This window comes from Aegilops tauschii, chromosome 1 (genome assembly GCF_002575655.3).
Source record: "Aegilops tauschii subsp. strangulata cultivar AL8/78 chromosome 1, Aet v6.0, whole genome shotgun sequence".
In the NCBI taxonomy this organism is placed as follows: Eukaryota; Viridiplantae; Streptophyta; class Magnoliopsida; order Poales; family Poaceae; genus Aegilops; species Aegilops tauschii.
The window spans coordinates 39,995,937-40,021,410 of record NC_053035.3 but is presented as its reverse complement, the minus strand read 5'-3'; the positions used below and the strand labels follow the sequence as shown (position 1 = coordinate 40,021,410).

The 25,474-nt window shown below is 42.9% G+C and overlaps 1 long non-coding RNA gene across 1 annotated transcript; it reads right to left on the bottom strand.

Annotated features, from left to right (window-relative positions):
* Positions 1 to 1,711: 1,711 nt before the first annotated feature.
* On the bottom strand, positions 1,712 to 6,188 carry LOC123493457 (uncharacterized). Its single transcript, XR_012200190.1, has 3 exons — positions 4,148 to 6,188; positions 2,978 to 3,128; positions 1,712 to 2,611 (listed from the first exon to the last, which is right to left on the bottom strand). It is a non-coding gene; the product is annotated as an uncharacterized lncRNA (long non-coding RNA).
* Positions 6,189 to 25,474: the final 19,286 nt, after the last annotated feature.

Here is a 25,474-nt window from a genome sequence, read left to right as displayed (position 1 = left end):
GTACGCCACATCAGCAAGAGCACAATCCATGACGGTCTGGATGGTGTATATTAAAAAAATGCTAGGCCCGTCTAAGCCCACTTGGTCGATTCATGACAGTTTCTGTGACGGTAGCATGTGGTCCGTCATCAAGGGCCTGCTGTTTTCCGGCCCAACCACGGCTTACAAATCGGTGACGGTACTAGTGACGGGCCGAGGTAAACCGTCATAATCTGTGACGGATTGCAGGAACGTCAGCAAGAATCTGTCATGGATTAACAAGTTTCTTGTAGTGAACACCTCATGTTTCAAATTTGTTACATAACGTTTACCATACGTGCATGCTACGGGACTTGCAATCTTCAACACAAGTATTTCTAAAATTCACAACTACTCAACTAGCACAACTTTAATATCACTACCTCCATATCTCAACACAATCATCAAGCATCAAACTTCTCTTAGTATTCAACACACTCATAAGAAATTTTACTAATCTTGAATACCTAGCATATTAGGACTAATTTCTCAATTAAAGCAAATTACCATGCTGTTTTGTAGGACTCTAAAAATGATGTAAGTGAAGCATGAGAGAACAATAATTTCTATAAAACAAATCCACCACCGTGCTCTAAAAGATATAAGTGAAGAACTAGAGCAAAAACTATATAGCTCAAAAGATATAAGTGAAGCACAAAGAGTATTCTAATAAATTCCGAATCATGTGTGTCTCTCTTAAAGGTGTATTCAGAGAGGATAATTGTGGTAAACTAAAAAGCAAAGACTCAAATCATACAAGATGCTCCAAGACAAACACATATCATGTGGTGAATAAAAATATAGCTCCATGTAAAGTTACCGATGGACGAAGACGAAAGAGGGGATGCCTTCCGGGGCATCCCCAAGCTTTGGCTTTTTGGTGTCCTTAGATTCTCTTCGGGTGCCATGGGCATCCCCAAGCTTAGGCTCTTGCCACTCCTTTTTACATAATCCATCAAATCCTTACCCAAAACTTCAAAACTTCACAACACAAAACTTAACAGAAAATCTCGTGAGCTCCGTTAGCGAAAGAAAACAAAACACCACTTCAAGTTACAGTAATAAACTCATTCTTTATTTATATTGGTGTTAAACCTACTTTATTCCAACTTATCTATGGTTTATAAACTATTTTACTAGCCATAGATTCATCAAAATAAGCAAACAACACGCGAAAAACAGAATCTGTCAAAAACAGAACAGTCTGTAGTAATCTGTAACTAACGCAAACTTCTGGAACTCAGAAAAATCTACCAAAATAGGACGACCTGGACAATTTGTTTATTGATCGGCTGCAATTGGAATCAGTATTTTATCACGTTATGGTGATTTTTAACAATTGTTTTCGTGAACTGAAAGTTTCTGGAATTTTTAGCAAGATCAAATAACTATCATCCAAGAAGATCCTATAGGTTTTACTTGGCACAAACACTAATTAAAACATAAAAACAAATCTAAACAGAGGATATATCAAATATTTATTCCTAAACAGAAGCAAAAGAAGCAAAAAACTAAAATAAAATTGGGTTGCCTCCCAACAAGCGCTATCGTTTAACGCCCCTAGCTAGGCATAAAAGCAAGGATAGATCTAGGTGTTGCCATCTTTGGTAGGCAATCCATAAGTAGCTCTCATAATAGATTCATATGGTAATTTTATTTTCTTTCTAGGGAAGTGTTCCATGCCTTTCCACGCATCACCGTCTTTTGGATGACTCAGTTCCTTCTCATTGGGTTGCCTCTTTAGCTCATGCCATTGTGCTTCTTCTGCACCTTTTTTGGAAAGAAACATCCTCTTTAGCCTAGGCACCAATGGAAAATGCCTCAACACTTTCTGTGGAATCTTCTTTCTAGCAGGGTCTTTCCACCTTGACAGTCCACAAACTGGGCAGTTGTCATGATTGGCATATTGCTTTCTGAACAGAATGCAATTATTGAAGCACACATGTATAGACTCATACCCAAGGCCTAATTCCTTTAGACGATTCTTTGCTTCCTTATACGATTTTGGGAGCGTATTGGGTTCAGGGAATGCTTCAGCTAATAGCTTCAAAATTTCAGTAAATGCACTATTCGGGATCCTATGGTATGACTTCAAGTGAAGAAGCTTAACCACAAAGGAGAACCTTGAAAACTTGGTACAACCATGATAAAGCTGCCGGTTTGCCTCCTTCATCACATTCTTCAAAAAAGACTCATTCTCAGAAGGGTTTCCACCATTGTTAGCATCTTGATTTTCAGTTTCACTCTGAGCTTGTTCTACGGTTGTGCGTAGGTCTTCAAACATCTCTTCAAACCGGTCAGCGCCATTGTCACCATCCTCGGTATCATGCACATCAACAGGATGTTCAATAACATCTACATCAAAGTCTTCTCCATGATATATCGAGCGAGTATACGTACTTTCCATGCCATACGTCAGTATGTGCGTGTTCGCAACGGTCTGATGCTGGTAGTGATGATTAAGGCATTTTCTACATGGGCAAAGTATTTTATCATCCTCGCTGAATTTCTCTTGAATGAAATTCATAAATTCTTTGACACCTTCGATGTACTCACGGGAAAACAATGTACCATGAATCCAACGTCTATCCATCTACATTGTAGAAAAAGAACCAACTCAATCAAAGGTTTACCCCGGCCATCAAATTGACATGTACAGTATAGCAAACTAGAATATGTTCAGATTTAAAATTATATTGTTTCGCACTATAGTGAACACAGTTCATCAAAAGATTTTTTTTCTTTTGTTGTGACAAAGGAACATACACCACTTGACAATATTTCACTGATTATTCGACATTAATGTACATGGTTCAAGTATCACATCCATGGTGTCATGAAAATAAGGAAAATGGAACTAAAATCCCAAATGCTAACTACACTGAGATAATATTTTCTGAATATGTATCTGGACATCCCCTCTGTCTCGTTAGTGCTGGACATAATACTAAGGACTCACCTGAGTGGTGGTAACCAAGAAGGCAGTCGTGGGAGCCGACACCAAGATTATGGGGTGACAACCCCACTGTCTCGTTATACACAAGGAAGTGCACCACCGCAGCCGAAGATCACGACGACAACCATCAGATGGCGGCAACAAGAGCTGATCTCTGGGCGCAGAAAACAGACAAGATTAATTAATGGCCAAGTAATAAGTATAACCCCGAAAAAGAAATCCATAAATTTCTGTGTGAATTATTGCATTTTGCATTCTTAATGGTAAGTATGATAAGAGCACACACAAAATCCGGCATTTGTTATGAAAATATTTTGCTTGCCCATAGTATAACGTTTCTGAAGAAGTCAACATGATAGTGTGCATGGAAGATTTTAGTATATTACAACATCATAAACAGAGGATGTGTAATAGTGCAAAAACATGTTCGATCAATTCTCGCTTAACCTATTGGTAAAATCTATTCTTAGCATCCTGCAGTAGGATGCAGCAACATCTCTACAGCCCCATCGACATCATTCAGTTTAGTGTGAATTTAAGTAAGCGTCTAACTTCAGCATATAAAATTGTACCCCAGTGTACTGAGCCAGTGAACTAAATGGGCTTAGTTGTTAACTGTATGTGCCACTCCATCAGTGAGAAAATTCAGTTAACTGACTGGTATAGTTCTGAAATTCAATTAGCTTAGTGAGTTGTGGTTTGTTTTAAAACTGGGATGTCAACAGATAACTTAGCTGCTACTTAAGCCATTAGGCTAATGGATCGCTTAAATCTTTGTAATCGATCTTCACATACCTCACAGGATTTTAGCTAAAGCAGAGTGTTAACTTATCAGCAGTTAGTTGCAGCCTTTAGGTACAAATCTGATTGTTTACTTAAACATCTACTGATGGTTACAACCCATCCCGTTGAAACGAAATCTTGCTCACCAAATTGAGTGAGGAACAACTGGACCCATGCCTCAATTTAGTATGTATTATAGTGAGCATCTAACTTCGGCATATAAACTTGCCACTGAAGTTTATTGAACAAATGAGCATGATTAGCATATAAACTTGCCACTGAAGTGTATTGAACAAAAGTGCATCCCAAATTCTGAAGGGAGGAATTGCAAATCACAATATTTAGTCGACAAATTCTGAAGGAGAGAGATGATTTCTGCCGGAGACATACCACTCGCTCCTGGCTGGCGTTGATGTGGGGAAAGAATGGGGGAGTGTCCGGTGCAGCAAGTGCGGACAGCGACTGGCTCGTCCGTGCGGCAATGGCGGGCGGCGGCTGGCTCGTCCGTGCGGTAATGGCAGGCGGCGGATGGATCGCTGGCGCGGCAATGGCGGGCGGAGGCTGGCTCGTCGACCCAGCAAGGGCGCCCGGCGACGAGGAGAGAGACTGAAGGGATCCTGAAGATGGCGCCGAGACGGACCACCCCGCCGGATCTGACCACCCTCGCCCAGGCAGTCGCTGGCGGCACTGGCGGCGGCGGCGGCGGTGGTGGTCGATGGGATCTGGAGAATGTGAGAATCGGGGAAAAGGAAGTATCCACTATTTTTTTACGGGAAGCAACATAATGCAAAATACACTGTCATGTGGGGCATACAATGGCACCTACGTATCCTCACAGTTTTATTTTTTTAAGCAAAACGTATGGTCTGACCGACATGTGGGCCAAGGAATGGGCATGTACGCCACATCAGCAAGAGCACAATCCATGACGGTCTGGATGGTGTATATTAAAAAAATGCTAGGCCCGTCTAAGCCCACTTGGTCGATTCATGACAGTTTCTGTGACGGTAGCATGTGGTCCGTCATCAAGGGCCTGCTGTTTTCCGGCCCAACCACGGCTTACAAATCGGTGACGGTACTAGTGACGGGCCGAGGTAAACCGTCATAATCTGTGACGGATTGCAGGAACGTCAGCAAGAATCTGTCATGGATTAACAAGTTTCTTGTAGTGAACACCTCATGTTTCAAATTTGTTACATAACGTTTACCATACGTGCATGCTACGGGACTTGCAATCTTCAACACAAGTATTTCTAAAATTCACAACTACTCAACTAGCACAACTTTAATATCACTACCTCCATATCTCAACACAATCATCAAGCATCAAACTTCTCTTAGTATTCAACACACTCATAAGAAATTTTACTAATCTTGAATACCTAGCATATTAGGACTAATTTCTCAATTAAAGCAAATTACCATGCTGTTTTGTAGGACTCTAAAAATGATGTAAGTGAAGCATGAGAGAACAATAATTTCTATAAAACAAATCCACCACCGTGCTCTAAAAGATATAAGTGAAGAACTAGAGCAAAAACTATATAGCTCAAAAGATATAAGTGAAGCACAAAGAGTATTCTAATAAATTCCGAATCATGTGTGTCTCTCTTAAAGGTGTATTCAGAGAGGATAATTGTGGTAAACTAAAAAGCAAAGACTCAAATCATACAAGATGCTCCAAGCAAAACACATATCATGTGGTGAATAAAAATATTGCTCCATGTAAAGTTACCGATGGACGAAGACGAAAGAGGGGATGCCTTCCGGGGCATCCCCAAGCTTTGGCTTTTTGGTGTCCTTAGATTATCTTTGGGTGCCATGGGCATCCCCAAGCTTAGGCTCTTGCCACTCCTTTTTACATAATCCATCAAATCCTTACCCAAAACTTCAAAACTTCACAACACAAAACTTAACAGAAAATCTCGTGAGCTCCGTTAGCGAAAGAAAACAAAACACCACTTCAAGGTACTGTAATGAAATCATTCTTTATTTATATTGGTGTTAAACCTACTTTATTCCAACTTCTCTATGGTTTATAAACTATTTTACTAGCCATAGATTCATCAAAATAAGCAAACAACACGCGAAAAACAGAATCTGTCAAAAACAGAACAGTCTGTAGTAATCTGTAACTAACGCAAACTTCTGGAACTCAGAAAAATCTACCAAAATAGGACGACCTGGACAATTTGTTTATTGATCGGCTGCAATTGGAATCAGTATTTTATCACGTTATGGTGATTTTTAACAATTGTTTTCGTGAACTGAAAGTTTCTGGAATTTTTAGCAAGATCAAATAACTATCATCCAAGAAGATCCTATAGGTTTTACTTGGCACAAACACTAATTAAAACATAAAAACAAATCTAAACAGAGGATATATCAAATATTTATTCCTAAACAGAAGCAAAAGAAGCAAAAAACTAAAATAAAATTGGGTTGCCTCCCAACAAGCGCTATCGTTTAACGCCCCTAGCTAGGCATAAAAGCAATGATAGATCTAGGTGTTGCCATATTTGGTAGGCAATCCATAAGTAGCTCTCATAATAGATTCATATGGTAATTTTATTTTCTTTCTAGGGAAGTGTTCCATGCCTTCCCTTAATGGAAATTGGAATCTAATATTCCCTTCCTTCATATCAATAATTGCACCAATCGTTCTAAGGAAAGGTCTACCAAGAATAATAGGACATGAAGGATTGCAATCTATATCAAGAATAATAAAATCTACGGGCACATAGTTCCTATTTGCAACAATAAGAAAATCATTAATTCTTCCCATAGGTTTCTTAATAGTGGAATCTGCAAGGTGCATGTTTAAAGAGCAATCATCAAATTCGCGTAGGCCTAGCAAATCACATAAAGTTTTTGGAATCGTGGAAACACTAGCACCCAAATCACACAAAGCATAGCATTCATGATTTTTAATTTTAATTTTAATACTAGGTTCCCATTCATCATAAAGTTTTCTAGGGATAGAAACTTCCAACTCAAGTTTTTCTTCATAAGATTGCATTAAAGCATCAACAATATGTTTAGTAAAAGCTTTATTTTGACTATAAGCATGAGGAGAATTTAGCACGGATTGCAACAAGGAAATACAATCTATCAAAGAGCAATTATCGTAATTAAATTCCTTGAATCCAAAATAGTGGGTTCATTAATATCTAAAGTTTTGATCTCTTCACTCCCACTTTTACCAATTTTTGCATCAAGATCTAAAAACTCTGAATTTTTGGGACGCCTCCTAGGTAAAGGTGACTCATATTCAGTCCCCACATTATCAAGATTCATACTGCAAAATAAAGATTTAATAGGAGACACATCAATAACTTTTAGATCTTCATCTTTCTTTTCATAAAAACTTTCTGGTTTAGCGGCCATCTTATTGACTAAGGTGGCCTGTTTACTCGAAACTTCAGCTATTATTTATTCAAGATGAGCAATCTGAGATTTTAAACCATAAAATTCCTTAGACATATCATCGAGCTCTTTGTTCATATATCCCATAAAACTTTTTTGTTCCTTAAGATCGTTTCTAAAGAAATTATTATGCTCAAATTGTAAAGTCATAAAACTCCTAACGTTGCTTTCGATCTCTTCTAACCTTTTAAGGTGAAGATCACCAAATTTAGGTAGAGCCATCGTGACAAGCAGGCAATCCAACACACGAGCAAACAAGAAGCAAGCCAAAAAGAGGTGAACAGAAAAGAGAGGGCGAATAAAATGGCAAGGGTGAAGTGGGGGAGAGGAAAATGAGAGGCAAATGACAAATAATGTAATGCGAGGGATAAGAGTTTGTGATGGGTACTTGGTATGTCTTGACTTGTGCGTAGACTCCCCGGCAACGGCGCCAGAAATGGCTCGTTGTCGGGAGATCAAATCTTGACTTGACTTTGCGTAAGCCTCCCCGGCAACGGCGCCAGAAATCCTTCTTGCTACCTCTTGAGCACTGCGTTGGTTTTCCCTTGAAGAGGAAAGGGTGATGCAACAAAGTAGCGTAAGTATTTCCCTCGGTTTTTTAGAACGAAGGTATCAATCCAGTAGGAGACCATGCGCGAGTCCCACGCACCTACACAAACAAATAAGAACCTCGCAACCAACGCGATAAAGGGGTTGTCAATCCCTTCACGGTCACTTACGAGAGTGAGATCTGATAGATATGATAAGATAATATTTTTGGTATTTTTATAATAAAGATGCAAAGTAAAATAAACGGCAATAGAAATAACTAAGTGTTGGAAGATTAATATGATGGAAAATAGACCCGAAGGCCATAGGTTTCACTAGTGGCTTCTCTCGAGAGCATAAGTATAACGGTGGGTAAACGAATTACTATCGAGCAATTGATAGAATTGAGCATAGTTATGACAATATCTAGGTATGATCATGTATATAGGCATCACGTCCGCGACAAGTAGACCGAAACGATTCTGCATCTACTACTATTACTCCACACATCGACCGCTATCCAGCATGCATCTAGAGTATTAAGTTCACAAGAACAGAGTAATGCTTTAAGTAAGATGAAATGATGTAGAGGGATAAACTCATGTAATATGATATAAACCCCATTTTTTATCCTCGATGGCAACAATACAATACGTGTCGTTTCCCCTACTGTCACTGGGATCGAGCACCGCAAGATTGAACCCAAATCTAAACACTTCTCCCATTGCAAGAAAGATCAATCTAGTAGGCCAAACCAAACTGATAATTCGAAGAGACTTGCAAAGATAACCAATCATACATAAAAGAATTCAGAGGAGATTCAAATATTGTTCATAGATAAACTTGATCATAAACCCACAATTCATTGGATCTCGACAAACACACCGCAAAAGAAGATTACATCGAATAGATCTCCAAGAAGATTGAGGAGAACTTTGTATTGAGATCCAAAGAGAGAGAAGAAGCCATCTAGCTAATAACTATGGACCCGAAGGTCTGAGGTAAACTACTCACACATCATTGGAGAGGCTATGGTGTTGATGTAGAATCCCTCCGTGATCAATGCCCCCTCCGACGGAGCGCCAGAAAAGGCCCCAATATGGGATCTCACGGGTACAGAAGGTTGCGGAGGTGGAAATAGGATTTTGGCTCCGTCTCTGATCGTTTGGGGGTACGTAGGTATATATAGGAGGAAGAAGTACGTGGGTGGAGCAACATATGCCCCACGAGGGTAGAGGGCGCGCCTAGGGGGTAGGCGCGCCCCCTGCCTCGTGCTCTCCTCGTTGATTGCTTTACGTAGACTCCAAGTCCTCTGGATCATGTTTGTTCCAAAAATCACGTTCCAGAAGGTTTCATTCCGTTTGGACTCCGTTTGATATCCTTTTCCTTCGAAACACTGAAATAGGCAAAAAAACAGCAATTTGGGCTGGGCCTCCGGTTAATAGGTTAGTCCCAAAAATAATATAAAAGTGTATAATAAAGCCAAATAATCATCCAAAACAGAATATAATATAGCATGGAACAATCAAAAATTATAGATACGTTGGAGACGTATCAAGCACACAAATTTCGCGGGATCTCCGGTTCTACGATCTAACATGTTGTGACGGTGTGCACGAGGACAAATAAATGTGTGGAAAGATTGGTGTAAACAAGGCTACACCAAGTGCTAGCTAGCAAGGTAATATCCTTGACTAACTGGAAGGCGAGGACGTACTTGGTAACCATGTAGCGGTACATGAATGTCGCGACCACATTATTATCAAGTGGACGGAAGGGATTCATACTCGTCCAAGGAATAGGATAGCAGGGGAAACTGAGCTGCGAACATTGCCCTTTCTTGAGTACTAAGATCATTAAGGGTTGCCAACACGACAAGATGAAAGGGATGATCCGGGATAGAAACATATCCATCACCGAAACGATAGGTGGGGCTGAAAGAAGGATATCGGCGCGATACCTGAGCACTATTTTTTAAAACAGTGTCGGGATCACTTGGCATCATTCTGCTGGGACAGAAATGACACCAAAGACCGAAGAACGAGCAAGCAAAGAAATTGCAAGAAATGCAGGGGCTGAGCTGTAGTGGATCCAAACCGATGCCAGCTACACTCACAAGATAAACCGTTAGCAACAAGTAATAAGGCTATATGCATGCTATGCAACAAACAAATGCAGCAAGCAAATGCAACAAACAAGGCAGACTCCATACTACCGATTTCTACCGGCTTCTACCGCTCGCGCTGACTAGAGCATCCGACAGCCAGACCTGCTCTGATACCAAGCCTGTGGCACCCCGGCTCAGAGAAACCGGAACGCCCCGTATTACAGCCCAGAGATCGAGGTGAAGTCTTCTGGAATACGGCACTGCTTGACATAGAACAAATCAGCTCTTATTACAAAGGGTAATTAATACATGGGTCTGATGTTACAAAGAATCACATCAGCACGGCGACACTACGCCTACGATACTACACTTGCTCTATGCTAGCAGCGGAATAACTCGTAGCACCGAAATACTTCTAGTAGTGGAACAACGACGAAGGTGATGAATTCCACTCTGCAGGGACTCTGGCTGGGACACGATCTAGCTCGCACACACGGTAACCTCGACAAGCAACCAATCAAACATGGCATCACCTACAATCTGGTATGACACGCCAGGTCAGTACATTGAATGTACTTGCAAGCTCACAACAACCAAAAGCATCAAGACAAAACAACAACATAGCATTAGCAGGTTATTAATTTAACAACTAGTATGATACGAAAGCAACTACTAAGCATGCTATGAAACTACTACAATACTGATAAACCAACACATTAATCTCAACAACCATCTCACTCTTGGCTAACGGGCTAAGCCATATACCATCTCGATCACCTTGTGATCCACTTGATCACCTCGTGATCAAAACATCCACGTGATCACCTCGTGACCACATCACAAACTGAATGATCATCCTCGAGATCATCCCAATATCATCACCAACATCCTGCCAAGCTGTTACTGCTCACAATATCATCATATAAATCACCTATAAGTCATTCCGTCAAGTGAGTGTTGATCGAACGGAGTGGCCTAGTATGAACTTATGCCCATGACCGAGGACGCGGCTATCGATAGATTAAACACACACACTCTGCAGAGGTAGTGCACTTTACCCACACCACGGAACCCATGGCCTCGCACTCCCATTCGGGTGGACCAACGGCGTTCTGACAAAACCGATCTACTGCCATGACACTCTCCCGGCCACTCCGACCAGCCCCCCTCAGGGATAAGTCATGGGTGGCCCTGTGCCTACCAAAGGAATCAACGGCCACCGTCATGGCAAAACAAAAACAGTCCCAAACGGTGACAAAAAGGTGCCTAACAACAACTACACGCACACAAGGTTATGTCTGCTTACTGGGCCAGGGTACCGCACGCCCATAACCTTCCCTCGTTGGAGGCACTGGCGAGAGGCAGGACAATAGACCGCATTAGGGCCTTCCCATAAAAGGCAAATGTGGTTGCACTAAAAAAGCCCGAGTTGGTGGCACCTTACCAACTTAATGACGAAATTTATCCCCAAAATATAACAGTGATGACTAATACTCCAATATCATCTATCAACCTATAATCCAAGTCATAGCTCTATCCAACAAATAATCCAAAGCATAATGTTGTCATACCAAAATACTCCGAGGATAGCATAACACTACTAGCATGATGAATCCAAGAACGATAATACTACTACTCCAATAGCAAGAACAAGCTATCTAGCTAACATCCACATGCAAGCATCATCTCCGAAATCATACTCCAAAACATAATATCAACTATCATCACGATGAAAAATAATACTAGCCACTAATACTCCAAAGGCAACATGACATCCAAAGTAATACTCCAAAATATAATACCAGATACCAACATCATAATACTAGCCACTAATACTCCAAAGGCAACATGTCATCCACATAAGCTGCAAAATATTAGTCCTAGAACTCCAAACAATATCATGGCAATAGCAAGATCAAAATAATACTTCGAGAAATGCCATGAACAAAATCACACATAGCTAATGCAATATTTTAAACAAGTTTAAATAAGTAAACCATGTCACTGCATTACGATCATGCAAATGGAGGGTGTGGCTTGCCTGGGGTGGGGGGATTCATTGGGAAGACACTACTGCAGGATGCTGCTAACGCGACACTACGATCAGAGACCCTTCAAGAAACTGTGTGCGATGCAATAATCGCAAAAGGTGCTGTATGAAAACCGTCAGAAATGTATAAAACGTTTGCAATGACGGATGCATCAAACACGGTTCAGGTTTTAGTTGCGTGTGCGATGAAGGGCATACGGTTGATCTGTATGAATTGTTTGCGATGAGACAGAACAACAGAAACGGGCAGCCAGATCAAGGTGTGTGCGATATACGGCATACTGTTCACTCTGATGAACCGTTTGCGATGAGTGAGGTGAACACAAACGGTTCGGCGTAACAAGATGTGTGTGATACCCGGCAAACAGGTCGGTAATCAGAATTGTGTGCGATCATTATAGATAGCCCATACGGTCTTTTTTGTGAATTGTGTGCTCGTCAGGGCACACAGTTCAATAAACCAACCTATTGGCGATAATGTAGAAGATCTCTGTCGAATACATATTACTAACCTTCTGCGATGTGATTGACAGGATAAACAGAGATATATATAATCTGCTTAATTTAGTCCTTCTTCTTGTTGTTGTTCTTGTTGGATGGCCCCACGACATCGTCTTGGCGAGGACGCTTCTTGCCGCTGACCGTTGGCTTTTTATCGCTGCCGTCGTTGTCATCGTCATCCTCCTCCTCCTCATTCAACCATTCCTCCTCATCATCATCGTCGACCTCTTCTTCATCCTCCGACGGATTCTTGTCCGTCTGGTTGGCGTCTGACGACTCCGGATGCGGCGTCCTTCCATGAACCGAATAAAATCGAGGTCTAGGCTTGACGCCAGACTCATGGAAGAAAAGCGGGATGATTCTGATGTTGACCTATCATTGGGCGCCAGACTGCTGGCCGAACTGTCGTCCTCGCTGTCGCTCGACATGGCTGCAGAGTGTGTGCCAGTGTATAGCGCGGCCTACCGGGGACGATGAAGATGGTGGACACTTAAGCAGGGTATGCAGAGAAGAGGAACTGCCAATTGAAGTGGGGATTGAAGAGGGGGTTGACGTATTATGTAACCGCTGATATAATCAACCGGAATTATTTGTACCCAGTTGCTCTAAATTCCCGGGGTTGTGCAGGAGTCCTATTGGCTATTTGGTTGGTTTCCTTTTTCAGGACAAAAACAAGGAATGAGTTTTGGGATTATGCACCGGTACCAGTACGAACGGAGTAGGACAGTTGGCAAGCAATACATTGAGCTCTTCTTATTGATAAAGCCAGTAATAATCAAACAAGAAAGGAAAAGAAAAAAGACAAAGAAAAATATCTGCACGAATCTTCGCGTAACATCAATGGCATAGGACCTAGATCTGTGTGCTTTAGCAATACTATCAAACAAAACCCCTAATCATCATTGCAAACAACGCATAGAACATGGCTAATGCGACAACCACAACTACACATGCTAGTTCCTTCTTGTCTCTTGCTTTCATCTGTTGCCTGTGATTGATTCTTTCTTGCTTCATCGTATTGATTGTACATTCCAGATCAGCCAGTTTCTTCTTCAGCTTTACGTTATCTTCTGCGAGCTTGGTGATAACACTCCGAGCCCTGCCATGACATTCTTCATCTAGCCAGTTAACAAAGGCACAAGCCTCATATCCCTGCCAATGTTAAATAGTATTCTGGATGAGCGGTGGCATTAACTCAAGTAAAATGATGACCTTAATTAGCACTAACCTCTAAGGGGCAACTGAGAAACTGCCTGCCAATGTCGAATCCCTCCGTGCATACACGTCAAGCGGGAGTGTGCCCGTGCACACAACTCGGCTTTTGGTACTTCTCGGTGGCGCAAAACTCGGAGTCGAACTCGTGTTGCGGGAGTCTGGAGTCAAGCTCCGGATCCGGCGGCATATCACTTTCCTGGGGGGGAGGGGGTCATTCAGGACGGATTCAGCAAGGAGCCATACTTTGGACATGCTAAAAAAGATTGGGATAGATTGGAACCTGACAGGACGATTCGGATCCGTAGTACACCTGCCTTCTGATGACCTTAGGAAAGTGCTCAGCGGTGACCGCCATCGTGGTGGCGATACGAGTAGGAGTAGCCGCACCGGCACCATCAGCACCACTCGTCCGCATTCCCCCAATGCCAGCACCACGCGAGGGAATTTGGAGGCTATGTAGGTATTTGGGGGAAATGGGGAAACTGTGGAGATAAGCTAACGGTCGGGAACTACTAATGGCACTATATATATGTTGTACACGGCACACTGTTTGTACATGTCGTTTGTGTTAGGTATTACAACGTCACACACGATTTCCGCACCAAACCGTCTGAGAAGACAACGTAGGTTAGATATAGTTGTCGTTACATAACCGTATGTGATGTACTACCCTATCCATATAATTGAGTTCCGGTGAGATACCGTGTAAACAGCCGCTCTGCGGATATCTGTCAAAAAAACAGCCGCTCTACATATAGAGATGGCGGCGGTGGCCTAGGCAGCGGCTACCGGAGAAGAGGTCAATCCTCGGTCAGTGGGCGGTGGCGGTGTCATAGGAGGTCAATCCTCGGTCTGCGGTAGGAGATAGGATGAGCTCAACCATCGAGGTCGGCGGCGGCGTGATTCGAGCACATCCATCGCGGTCGATGGCGGGATAGGGGAGGTCGAACTTCAGGCGGCAGCTGCACTATGCTTTGCTACTCGACCCTGCTATCTCGGTGTGCCGCCGTATCGCGCTTGTCTGTCTGCTGGGTGGAGGTTGCCGCGTGGCTAATTAATTAAGGTATTCTTTTCGTGAATGGCTAAATTAAGGTATTCAATTCCTAAGTGCAGTGTTGTACTAGTACTCTGCGTGTAAATTGACTGCCATTAATTTTTGTCATTGCATGTCTGGATAACAACATGGAGCGCCCTCAGTAATTATTAGAATAAAACCTTGTGATTGATGCACGCATCTTTGGGCAGCAGTTAATCCGTGTATTAGTGTTGTTGTTTTGTTTTTAATTACCATTTGTGTGCTGTAGATGGAACGATCTCGATGGATGAAGAATCGGAAAACCACAGATCTTATCAGTGGCGTGGCAGAGTTCATGAATTTGGCTAAAAGTACAAAGTGATGTGCATTACATCCAGAGTCCATGTACTGATTGTGCCAATACAGAGTTACATGAAGTTGCAGATGTCCAGATGCACTTAGTCTCCAGGGGATTCATGGATGGATATACACGTTGGACCAGACACGGTGAAGAGGAGGTCATGGATGAAGATACCCAGGGCAGCGAGATGCCAAACCCCGATCAGTGTCACATGGATGTTGAATCTAATATCGGGGCAGAGGCGTCAAGCTACCAATGGAACACCGGAAAGCCAAAGCCCCCACTGGAAAACCAAGACGTCGACGCAGATGACGACGATCTTGGTATGCCAGATTTTGCTGCTATGATTGCAGATTTCGAGGGCCCAGAAAAGGATATGATTGGGTACAAGGATCTACCAACCATTGATGCGGACTCCAAGAAAGAATTGTATCCAGGTTGCAAAAAGAAATATTCCAGGTTGAGTGCCACCTTGGCGCTTCTCAGATTTAAAGCAGCAAGCGGTCTACCAAACAAGGGCTTCACAGAGATGTTAGGTCTTTTGAAAGAAATTCTTTCGGAAGATAATGTGCTCCCAAGAAGCACGAATGAAGCAAAGAAAATTGTTTGCCCATTGGAACTTGAAGTACAGAAGATACACGCTTGTGTGAATGATTGTATATTGTACCGTGGTGAGTACAAAGATTTTCGTGCATGTCCCACATGCAAGCATGCACGATACAAGCGTAGGAGAGCAAAGGACAAGTACAAATCGGATGATGAGATCAAGACAGGAATCCCGTTCAAGGTTGTTTGGTACTTGCCTTTAATTCCAAGGTTGAGGTGTTTGTTTGCAAACCCTAAAGAGGCAAAGAGGTTGCGGTGGCATCATGATGAGCAAATTGTAGATAGGTTTATGAGGCACCCGAAAGATGGGGCTCAGTGGGAATTAATTGACAAAAAGTTTGAAAATTTTGCCAAGGATCCTAGAAGTATAAGGCTCGGGGAGTGTACTGGCGGGATGAATCCTTTTGGCGATATGAACACCAATCACAACACATGGTCGGTGCTTCTGTGCATATATAACCTAGCTCCTTTGTTGTGTATGAAGAAAAAATACATTATGATGTAAATGATTATCCAAGGCCCGAAGCAACCTAGAAATGACATCGACATTTACTTTCAGCTACTGGTAGAAGAACTGCTGATAGTGTGGATAGATGCGCCAGCTGTAAAATGTTATGATGCTTACAGAAAGGAGATTTTCGATCTACATGTGATGCTGGTGCACACCATTCAAGATATGCCGGCATTAGGCAACACATCGGGGCAGAAAACAAGGGGAGATGTAGGGTGTGTCACATGCATGGATAGGAAGCTAGCAGAAGACTTCCCAACTCGCACAAAATAGTGTATTTGCGTCATCGTTGGTTCTTACGGAAAAATCACCCATACCGAAAGATGACAGCTGAATTTGATGGTATGGCAAAGGCAGCTATGGCCCCAAGACCCTATGAAGGGGAGGTGGTCCACAACATGGCTAAAAAAATTAATGTTGTGCTTGGCAAGAACCACCCTTTGACGGTAAAACTAACACCCAAGGATCAAGTGTTTCAGAAGAAATCGGTGTTCTGGAAATTACCTTACTGGGAGATTCTACGTGTATGTCACTGCATCGATGTCATGCACGTAAAGAAGAACGTATGTGAAAGCATCCTTGGTACTCTACTCAAGATTAAAGGTAAAAGAAAGGATGGCGACGGTTCACGGCTCGATATGCTTGCTGATCAATCACAACGCAAGAGTGAAGCAGAAGATGATGACAAATTCATAAAAGCCGCCAGAGTTACAATTTCAGTACAAAAGAAGCAACATAGTTCTTCACCTATTTGTTGTCAGTTAAGACACCCTCTTCCTACTGCGCAAACATCAGAAGTCTCGTGGATGTGAGCTCAAGTAAAATGCAGTTGGGACACATGAAGTCACATGATTGCCACATAATGTTAACACAAATCCTCCCGGTGGCCATCAGGACAAAGATATAAGAAACACACTCATTGACCTTTGTGATTTCTTCAACCAACTATGGCAGAAAGTTGTAGATCCTGAAGAGTTGGATCATATGCAAGATGATATTGCAAGAATATTGTCCAAAGTAGAGATGTTTTTCTCACCGTCATTCTTTGATGTCATGGTCCATCTCACTGTGCACCTTGTCGACGAGATAAAGTACTATGGTCCTGTGTTTCTTCGAACATGTATCCCTGCAAGCGGTTCATGGGAATACTGAAGCGCTTTTGTCAGAACCGAAACCATCCAAAGGCAAGCATCCTACAAGGTTATACCGCGGAGGAGGTGGTTGAGTTTTGCACCGAATACATGAAACAAAGACCTATAGGTTTGCCCCTCTCTCGCCATGAGGGAAGGCTGGAAGGTAAGTCGGTCCTTGCTGGCACGCAAATGGCTGCACCCGGAGAATTGGCAGAGAAATCCCATTTGACGGTACTGCTTAACAGCCCAGTTCTCATCGCTTATGCTGAAGGACACTTGGCGGAGATACGCCAAAGATTCTTACCAATGGTGCCTTCATCAGATGTAGAGATGAAGGAGCACACTAATAACTATGCCGAATGGGTGAAGAATCGTTTGGCACAAGGATCCATCGATGACACTGCTACATGGTTGGCACAAAAGCCATCATCTACGGTGCTGATGTACCAAGCATATGACATAATGGATACACGTTCTACACTGAGGAACGTGATAAGAAGACCTCGTATCAGGACAGCTCTGTTCGAATAGAATGCATGACTGTAAATGAAGCTGATAAAAGGGTATACTATGGAACCATCAAAGAGATTTGGGAGCTTGACTATGTGAAAGTTAAGGTGGCATTATTCAGGTGCGCATGGATCCCTCTTGGTCAGGTAAGGATTGATAAGTACAGGAAGACTTGTGTTAATAGGACAACGATGGCATATCACGCGGACCCATTCATTCTTGCCAACGATGCTACCCAGATTTTCTTTGTGGAAGACCCCTTGCATAAGAACAGCCATTTAGCGATGCATGGGAAGAGAAGGGTACTGGGTGTCGACGATGTTGCCGATCAGGACGAGTACGACGAATTTGATGAGTTGCCAGCCAAGGGATCATGCACCCGTGCAACAGAGCAGCGTAAAATCATCAAAAAACCCCAAGTTCATTCGAGGTCAACTTAATGATCCCAGTTCCCCCATGTACATGGGAATTAAGCTGTAAGACTAGTCTTTATGCCTACCCTGCAACTTAATTCGTTCAATTTAGAACCGTCGCGTGTACTGAATTTGTGAGTTATGCCTGGTTTTCTGTTGATGTAAGAACCGTTAATACGTTGACCTTGATATGATGTCAGCTCAGGCAATGAATATGAACTGTTTTTTGTTATTATTATTATTATTATATCATAGAGGTAGCACACTCAATTGATCTCACTACAGTATGTGTGAACAAATATATGCAATCTGGTTTGCGAATAGCACACGGTTCGTTGATGAAAGCCGTGTGCCGACCAAACCACGCCACCCCGCCCACGATCCGAGTCATGCTTTCTTATTGGCCAGAACCCAAACCCCACGGATCGTACGTCTACACCGTTGGATGCTCCCAGATCGAACGGGGATCCTCATCCCTTTCGACAGCACATGCAGTTCCTCAAATGCGCTAGAAAATCAAACAAGTGGTATATTGGTGATTGCGTACCGTGGGGAAATTTTTATGAGACCAAACGATGAAGTCACCGGCCGCAGGAGTTTGAATTGACACGTCTCCTTTTGGAAAACCATGATCCTTCATGTGAGATGCTCCGGTTTGGAAGGAGCGGTCATCAAAACTTGTGCCAAACTTTACCAAATTTTTTTCCACGGGGTCGTGCGAGCACGCCACATGCACACATCGATTTTGATGATGTCCGAACTCCACCTGAATTTCCTCTAATTAAAATACTAACTAGGCCTACGCCAGTGGCCTCACCTCGCGGCCAAAATGTTTGAAACTTCTCCCCGCTTCTCGAACAAACGGATGAAAACTCACAAAGCGACGCACAAATGATCTGTACACCTTTGCTAGGCTGATAGTAAGGGGGTATCATAGCTAGTATCATGCATGCCAACTAGGAAATTTTGATGAGCTATCATAGAATTAATTAAATGAAGAAAGGGAGGGTTAAGTATCATATCATGAAACCGTGTCATAATAAATGCTATGCTACTATGTGTCATGCATGACAATATAAATAAAGCACTACATATGATACTAGCTACTCTATGATACTATGCATTAGAGCAAGTACACAATAGAGTGACGTAATTAAGACTAGCCACAATGGGTAGTAACATAGAATGTTACTATTCTATGTTACTACCTCTATAGTGGGGAGTAACATATGTGTAGTAACATGGAACACTTCATTTATTAGGCTATAGACTCATCTTGCCTTGAGATGTGTGATTTTACTCATACTACTAGTAAGACTAGCCATAATGGGTAGTAATATAGACTACTAACATGCCCATGTTACTAGTCTATGTTACTACCTCTATAGTGGGGAGTAACATATGTGTGTGGTAACATGCAACACTTCATTTATTAGGCTATAGACACATCTTGCCTTGATATATATGTGTGATGTTACTCATACTAGTAGTAACTAGCTATGTTACCACTTTCATCTCTTTCTTCATTTATTGCATGCCACATCATCTATTTAACCTAGATATGTGTGATGTTACTACCTATGTTACTCCCACTGTGGGATGATGTGGCATGCAATAAATGAAGAAAGAGATGAAAGTGGTAACATAGCTAGTTAGTAGTAGTATGAGTAACATCACACACATATCAAGGCAAAATGAGTGTATAGCCTAATAAATGAAGTGTTGCATGTTACCACACATATGTTACTCCCCACTATAGAGGTAGTAACATAGACTAGTAACATGTGCATGTTACTAGTCTATGTTACTACCCATTGTGGCCAGTCTAACTAGCTATGTTAGCACTTTCCTCTCTTTCTTCATTTATTGCTTGCCACATCATCTATTTTATCTAGATACGTGTGATGTTACTACCTATGTTACTCCCACTGTGGGTAGTCTAAGCAGGCTATAAGGAATAGAATAATATATATGTGCTTATTAGTTGGAGGAAAGAGAAGAGAAGCGGGCTCTTGGTTAGTAGAGCCAGCTGCAACACGAGACCCAAGACACTTTGTGAGGATGTAAGGTGGGCCAACTATTGATAAACTAGTACGTATATAAAACATATTATTGTACATGCATGCTAAGAGGTTGGCTGTATATGACATGGCAACTTCTTATAGCCGACCCTTGGCTATATTATTAACCATGCTCTTAGTGAGGTAGCTAGTATATCATAGACGACTAGCTAGTATGATGTGGCACACAATTAAATGAGTAAAGAGAGGATGTGGTATCATATCATGATACCGTGTCATATTAAATGTTGTACTACTACTTTGTGTGATGCATGACAATTAGTAAGGCAACCTAAGATGCTAACTTACGATACTATATGCATTACGGAAGTAGTATCCTACACTATCATATGCATGATACTAGTATATGATACTCCCCATTACAACCAGCCTTATAGGGCTCAATTCAAAAATCTCACCAACCAAGGTAGATGGTGAGTGGTGGAATACTTTTTGTAGTTTGCAAAAACACCCAATTAATGCTTTTGTTTTCCTGAAAAATTTATGTTTTCCAATGTATTAATTGCAATACATGCATGCATATATAAAGTACATGCATTGGTCAACTTTCTCTTAATACTTGCATGCAATGATTTAATGTACCTTGGAATCTGAACATGTGATGGGGAACAACCAAATTGAGCCTTATAAAATGGAAAAACTAAAATTTTGAGATAAGCCTATAAACCGAAAAGGAGGGAGTATATATGCATGATACTAGTATATGATCGGCAATACCTCTGTAATGCACGCATGCATAGTATCATAAGTTAGTATCTTAGGTTCCTTATTAATTGTCATGCATGACACAAAGTAGTACAACACTTAATATGATACGGTATCATGATATGATACCACACCCTCTCTTTCATCGTTTAACTGTGTGCCACATCATCCAAAAAGTCTAGTTGGCATGCATCATACCGCTTGATACTCCCATATTACGACCAACGTTATTAGGGTGGCCATTGTGGGGGTATCATAGCCGGTATCATGCACTCGGGAATAGAAAATATGATGATGTGGCAAAGAAGCAGTAACATATGTAGATACCGTGCCGTAACATATATATATATAATAAATGCTATTCTACTTTGTGTCATGCATGGCCATAAATACGGTCATCTATGATATATACTCCCTCCGTAAACTAATATAAGAGCGTTTAGGTCACTATTTTAGTAATCTAAACGCTCTTATATTAGTTTACAGAGGGAGCTAGTACTGCTCTATGATACTATATATGCACTATGAAGGTGCGTACGTAGTATCATACACTAGTACCATATGCATCATACTATATATATATAGTATATGATACTCCCCACTATATAAGGCTGGCCATAGTGGTGATATCATAGCCGACGATGTCATGCACTCGGAAATATCAAGTATGCTGATGTGGCAAAGAATTAAATATATATAAAGAGGGTTAGAGTAACATATAGGTAGATACCGTATCATGTTAAATGCGATGCTAATTTGTGTCATGCATGGCAATAAATATGATCTATATATGATACTATACTCTACGTATTATACTATGCGCTATAATTAATTAAAGGTAGTATCATCCACTAGTATCATATATACTGTATATTCATGATACTAGTATATGACACTCTCCACTATACTCATGATTTCTTACCGTGGAAAAAAATTGGAGGCAAAACAATGAACTCATGTTTTCATTCGAACAAAAATATGATGTTAGGTAATGTAAATTTTTTCAAAGAGCACACGGTTCACTCACGAAAACCGTGTGTCCACTAAACCATGGCCGATGCACCCCCCCACCCCTCTGCCACGCGCGCGATCTGAGTCGTGCTTTCTGATTGGCCAGAACCCAAACCCCACGGATTGTATATCTGCACCGTTGGATTCTCCTTGATCGAACGGCGATCCTCATCCCTTTCGACAACACATGTATATGTTTCCAAATAGCCCCTCCCAATTTTTTTTTCAAATAGCACACGGTTCACACACGAAAACCGTGTGCCTACCAAACCGTGGCCGATGCCCCCCCCCGCTGTGCGCGATCTAAGTCGTGCATTCTGATTGGCCAGAACCCAAACCCCACAGGTTGTACGTCTACACAGTTGGATGCTCCCAGATCGAACGGCAATCCTCATCCCTTTCGACAGGAAATGCAGTCCGGCTAGGAATTGATTTATATGCCAACATGCACGGTAAATGCCAAAAAATATCTTACATATAGCACATGAGACCTGAAATGCGCCAGCAAATCAAACCCGTGGTAAAATTGTGATTGGTTTACATGGGAAAAATTTAGAGGCGAAACGATGAACTCACATCTTCATTTCAAATGAAATTGTCTTGTTTGTGCACACGAGCGCTTAGAGGCAACTGTTTGCATAAGCCTTTCCGCGCGCGCGGTGACTGGGGATATTTTTCACCCTTTTCAACTAGGCCGCCAACATCCGGAGTCCCCAACACCACCCACCGTCCACCCGCGTTTCAATCAACTAGTCCACCCCCAATCTCCTTCGCTAGCTCCCCCCTCCCACCAGATCCACAGCAGAACCCTCTCCGGCGCCGCCGTGCTCACCCCGGCCGTGTGCCCGCTCTTCGGCGTCAAGCCTACCTCCACTGTCGTTCCCAACACGCGGCGGCCCGCGCCTCACCGTCTTTGTTTGCTCGCCAGCCACCCTCGAACATATCGATGCAGTAACCCTTGCCTCTCGTGTGGTCCGGCCGGGTTCGCATTAAGAAGCCTGTTAGTTACTGATCTCCATCGCGGTGAGGCATATTTCCTCGCAATCCCTCTTCCAATTTCATTCCGTATGTTCCCAAATTGGTTATAAAATAATGGAGAGCGTATATATGTTCATTATCTACCTTCCTTACTACATATAAGCTGTATTTGTTCCAATAAGTTACTGCCTATTTAAATATCGCGGGCGCCCGAGTCACACAAACTTAACAAATTAGCCGTACATTTTCTAAATTATTGCATGGCATGTTTGGAAAGCTTGATACCAAGTTGTTAGTTTTATGCTTATCCTCCTTTCCCGAGTTTCGCATGTGTTCTCTGTAGATGCCGAGTAGAAGTGACAACACTCATTCAGGCCATGTATCTTCATCTGATTCGGACAACCTTAGGTCTTCAGCAGATTGTGAGGGATCAAGTAGTCTTGAACGGGATAGAGTTGCAGCAATTAACCTTCCAGTTAGGACACGGAGGAACGCTCCAAGGAAGCCCACACACCAGCCTAAAGGTGTACATGAAGTAACCGAGATTGATTTAAAGTCCTGGGCTCCAAATAAACCAGATAAAGCACGCATGAGATTCAGGAGTGTGTGTGGATTTGTTGGCAGGGCAAACCTCAACATTAATCTGCCAGGGTTTCGGAAGGCTGACACGAAAACACGGCAAAGGTTAGTCCAGGAGATCATGGATCACTTCAACGTTCCAGAGCAGTGAAGAATGCAGGTGGAACATGCTGCACTGAAGAAGGCTAGGGATGCTTGGAGAAACTGGAAGCACGTGTTGTACAAGAAGTACTTGAGTGAAGGAAAGGACCCAATCCCTGCATACCCCCAAATTACAAAGGCAGACTGGGCAGAATTCAAAAGGGTCAGGGCAACTCCAGAGTTTGCTGAGAAGAGTTTCAAGAAATCGGAACTTCAGAAGAAGAACATACACCCCCACCGTATGGGTGTGGCAGGATACTACGGCATGAAACTGATATGGGAACAGGAGAACAAAGAAGCAGTAGCGGCGGGTGGGAATCTGGCCTTTAGTGAAATCAGGGGCGAACGCGCCATAGACTACTTGCGGGCACGTGCAAAGAGGCGTGATGACGGAACTTATTACTTTGAAAACGCACGTGACGCCAAACTGTATGAAGTGATGGTAGAGGCTTCCAAGATCCCTGGAAGGTTCTACAGGAACTCAGGGCCATGTGATATTCTGTCGATTGCTCTGGACACAAAAGAGCCCCTGGCCGTGCAAGGGTATAGCTGTTAATGTCCCGCAAAAGAGGGCTTTCACACTCAGCAAAGAAGAGAGGCTCAGCATGAAAAAAGCGAGGAGTGAAATGAAGCAGAATGCATTGTTTGAAAAGTTGAAGAAGGAGATTTATCCGGCTGTTCGAAAGGATGTTGAGGAGTCAATGATGATGCAGAAGACTCTAACACTGACAGCTAGCCAGCAGATGGGAGGGGAGGCGGGCATGGATGATTCTGCTTATTGCGCGACAACACTGCACAAGAGTAGTTGTGCATCAGCTGACCCCAGCGACACTGAGACTGCAGCTGCTCGTGATGATGCTATATCTGATCTATCTGGAATGAAAGACAGACTGAAGGGCGTTCTTACACATTATGAAGGTACATTAAAATGTGCAACAACCTGGGTTTGCCCACCCTTCTTGGAATATGGCCTCTTCTTGGACAATGTGCCATTGAAGCCGGGCTGTGTGAAGGGCTACATGACTGAAGTACAGCCTGGATTCAATGAATTTTCCCTGAAGAATGTCCTAGGAGACTCCGATGAGCAAAGGACCTTGGGAGAAACACTGTTACATCACATCTAGTGGCCACGAAAGGAAATAGAGTTCATCGATGAGATTCCTGAAGCCCCGCCAAGAGCAACCACTGTCGCCCCTCAACCGGTGACGCTCTCCTTGCCACAGCTGCTCTCGCGGGCTGATGCATCAACCTGTGATCAGCCGGACTGACTTTGTGGCGTACTGGCCATGTCATCCTCCACCCCAAAGCAGCCAGTGGCAAGGCCTACAACTGCTGATGACGCACCACCGATTCAGATGCCGTCCGCTGAAGCAGCGGGGGGAGACCCAGCTGCAGCACATGCTCAGCAGACCAAGCTGGTGGAACAGACTGCTAAGCAGTCTGATGCTTCAGAACCGCCTACTAAGCAGTATGTAGGTCCAGAACCGACTGCTCATCAGTCTGTCGGTCCACAGGCGCGTGATCAGCATACCAATGCGTTAGCACTTCCTGCTCAGCAAACCAACGCGTTGGCATGGCCTCCTCAGCACACGGACAAGTTGGCACCACCTGCACAGAAACCCGACATAGCTTCAACGCATGGTCAGCAGTCTGATGCCTCTGCTCCTACAACCCAGCAGTCCATCACAACAGCACCGCCAGCTCAGCGGTCCGGCATAGATAAACCGTCTGCTAAGAAGTCCGTCCAAGCTTCACCGTCTGCTCAGCAGTCTACCAAGCAGGCAACCAGACGTTCTACCAGAAATGCTTCAAGTACCAAGAAGGAAGTGGCCAAAAAGGCTACACC